This window comes from Malania oleifera, chromosome 4 (assembly GCF_029873635.1).
Source record: "Malania oleifera isolate guangnan ecotype guangnan chromosome 4, ASM2987363v1, whole genome shotgun sequence".
NCBI classification, from domain to species: domain Eukaryota; kingdom Viridiplantae; phylum Streptophyta; class Magnoliopsida; order Santalales; family Ximeniaceae; genus Malania; species Malania oleifera.
In genome coordinates, this window is record NC_080420.1 from 47,685,689 (window position 1) to 47,689,078 (window position 3,390).

The 3,390-nt window shown below is 37.5% G+C and overlaps 1 non-coding gene across 1 annotated transcript; it reads left to right on the forward strand.

Moving 5' to 3' along the window:
* Positions 1-297: 297 nt before the first annotated feature.
* LOC131154754 (small nucleolar RNA R71) lies at positions 298-404 on the forward strand. Its single transcript, XR_009136661.1, has one exon. It is a non-coding gene; the product is annotated as a small nucleolar RNA R71 (small nucleolar RNA).
* The last annotated feature ends 2,986 nt before the right edge of the window (positions 405-3,390 follow it).

Sequence of the window (3,390 nt, forward strand, 5' to 3'; positions counted from 1 at the left end):
ACATATTCTGCACCTTGTAGTATCCTCTGGGTTGTCAAAGATGAAATCTGATGAGACAAAGAAGCTACTTGAGCTGAAAGTGCAGCAAACGGCTCCAATTCATGAATTCCAGCAACTTTCTTAGCCATAGTTCTTTTAGTTCGCCCTTGATAGTTATTTGAGGCCATTTCTTCCAAAAGAGCAGTAGCACCCTCAGGTGTCTTTGACATCAAAGTTCCCCCAGATGCAGCATCAACTAAAGTCTGCGTTTGCCCATTTAACCCGTTATAGAACATCTGAATTTGCAACCAATCCGGTAATCCATGTTGTGGGCAGCGTCGAATCAAATCTTTATACCTTTCCCATGCTTTATAGAGTGATTCAAAATCATGCTGCTTGAATTGACCAATCTCACTCCTGAGTTGAGCTGTTTTTGCAGGTGGAAAGAATTTAGTTAGAAATTTTTCTGCCATGTCCTGCCAACTAGTAATACTCCCAGGTTGTAGCGACTGTAGCCAACCTCTTGCTTTGTCCCTCAAAGAGAAAGGGAATAATCTCAGTCTAATGGTGTCTTCAGTAACACCATTGATCTTCACAGTATCACAAATCTCCAAAAACATCGCCAGATGGATATTGGGATCATCAAGTGGTGATCCACTGAATTGGGCCTGCTGCACCATGCTGATTAATGCGGGTTTAAGCTCAAAATTGTTGGCGTTAATGGGCTGGCGTCTGATACCCGAATAATTGTCATTCACAACTAGTCGCACATAATCCTTCAAGGCGCGTGGCTGTGCATTATCTTGTCCGTTCTCCATGGCTAATACCCTCTTTTTCCTTAGTGCTCTGAGCGTTCTTTCAATCTCCGGATCAAAAGGAATAATGTCACGTGTTCTAGCCCTGCGCATCCAACATAAAAAACACACCAGAAATACAAAAAAAAAAATAATAATAATAAAATAAAATAAAAAAATAAATAAAAATATAAAAATAAAATTCTAAATTAAAACCAAGATTACTTTGTATCGATATTGGCAAAAATAAGAAAAACTCAATCCCCGGCAACGGCGCCAAAAACTTGACCGGTGCAAACTACAAGTGCACAGTATCGTAGTTTTATAATATAATGATGTGTAGAGTATTGTCCTCAGGGATTGATGTCTTAATTTTACCAAGTACCGAAATTTTACTAACCTTGATTTTATTTAGAAAAATTAATAATTTTAGACTGCAAAATTTAAATAAAGCTACTTTAAATAAACTATTCAGGAGAATTTAAAACTAGATTCCGCGTGTCAAGTTGATGATGGTGAAAACTTCTAGGAAACCGATTTCACGTAGTTTCTCACTATGCTTTACTCATTTAGCTAATTTAACTTCGTTTTCTCTATTTGTTAGCAAATCACCAATTTTTCCAAAAGCCTCTTTCGATAGTCAATCGGAACCTATTCTTGTTTATTATTTAACATAAGAGTACGCAAATTAATAACGCAAGAACGCAGTAAGACCCTCGATTTTTTATGCTACGTAGGTTCATACAAGTCTTTCGATCTCTATATTTACCTACGCTGAATTATCCAAGATCTATCCTATAATCCCCCCTTTCGGTAGCAAATCACAAGACTAAAATCATTTAATTAATGGCCAGTTAATTAAAAGCATTAGGCACAGAATAACTCAAATAAACATTAATGAAAACTATTTCAGATTAGCATCAAAGAGCAAGCATAGTTCGAAACTGGCTACATCGTTTTCCTAGAATTCAAAAATTTAGTTCATTCCGAAAATTAAATCCAACATAACAGATTTCACCATATTTTCTTCAATTTGGAGCTTACGGAAAAGATCAACACTCACCGCACCACCGTCGCGCGTCACGAACACCCCGAACACCGCCGTTGTTCGCCGTCCGATTCTGAAAAGATAGTATTTTTGCGTGCTTCCAACTCTCCTTTGCTGGCTGTGTGTGTATCTCTGCAACACCACCAAAAGAAAACCACAAGAAAGCTCCCAAAAAAATAATTTTTCCAATAAACTCTATGTGCTTTTTGCCTCCCTTCTCTTTCTCCCCAAGAAAAATCCTTTTTTTTTCTTCCTATGGTGTGGCCTCCCCTCCTACAGCCCCAGCGCACGCTGCTCTTATCTCCTCTCCTCTTGCACATGGCTCTTACACAAGGAAACCTCCTTTGACTTTTCCTTTTTCAATCCTTTCCTTTTGCTCTTCTTTTCTTTCCTTTCTTTTTTTCTTCTTTCCATTCTTTTTTTCTTTCCATTCTATACCCAGCGCACACTGCCCTTATGAGATGACCCGGCTGCATGGCTGGGTCACATCTCATTTTTTGATTTTTTGATTTTTTTTTTCAAAGGTACATGAACTGCCCTCCACTTTAGAGCCCACTTTCGACCCTCTTAAAGCTTGTAACTCTCAAAGTTTAAAACATAAAAGATGTAGAGCTCTTTTTCAGCTTTTCCCAGAATTTTGAATCATGTCAATCGGAGCTCGTATAAGAAAGTTACGCCAAGATTACGAAAAATTGTCGAAAAAATCCATAAAACGGCGTATGCTAACTTCACGTCTGATTTCGGCCTTGATGCTGCCAGTATTTTGCAAAACACAAAACACAAAAATTGTAGATTGTTTTCTTATCTTTCTACGACATCTTGAATCATCTGAATCAGAGGTTGGATGAGAGAGTTACGCATAGATTGCAAAGTACTGTCGGTTTTTTTTTAGCTTCCAACAGTTGCTCTGCAATAAAAAACACAAAAATTTCATACATTACTCAATAAAACCCAAATTTTATAAATAGAACACAATGTTAGAATATTGAGAGTAGTTAGGCATTTAAATACAAAATATCATTTGTAATGCATGAATTAAAGCACCTAATTACGCATTTTAAGCGCGTAATCACACGACAACATTTAGAGGCAATGAATGGAAGGTTTCAAAGGGTGTACTAATGATTGCGCGAGGTAAGAAAAGCGGAAGACTTTATCTAACCTCCAATGCCTCCATGTCTATTTCAGTTGCTGCATGACATGACGATAGCAACATTTGGCACCAACGACTTGGCTAGATGAACGAGAAAGAACTTAGGGTGATGCAGTCAAAGGGAAAATTACGGTCAATAAAAATTGACATGTACGATAATTGCATATTCGAGAAACATAGAAAGGTTAGTTTCTAGACAAACACATGTGCCCCAAAGAAGGAGATACTAGAATTAGTCCAATCAGATGTATGGGGACCGATGCCTGTCTTATCCATAGGTGGAAGGGTTACTTTATCATGTTCATTGACGATCATTCTCGGAAGATATAAGTTTACTTTCTAAAGTATAAGTCAGAAGTTTTTGATGATTTGAAGGTATGGAAAGCAATGGTTGAAAATGAACCTATTTTGAGAAT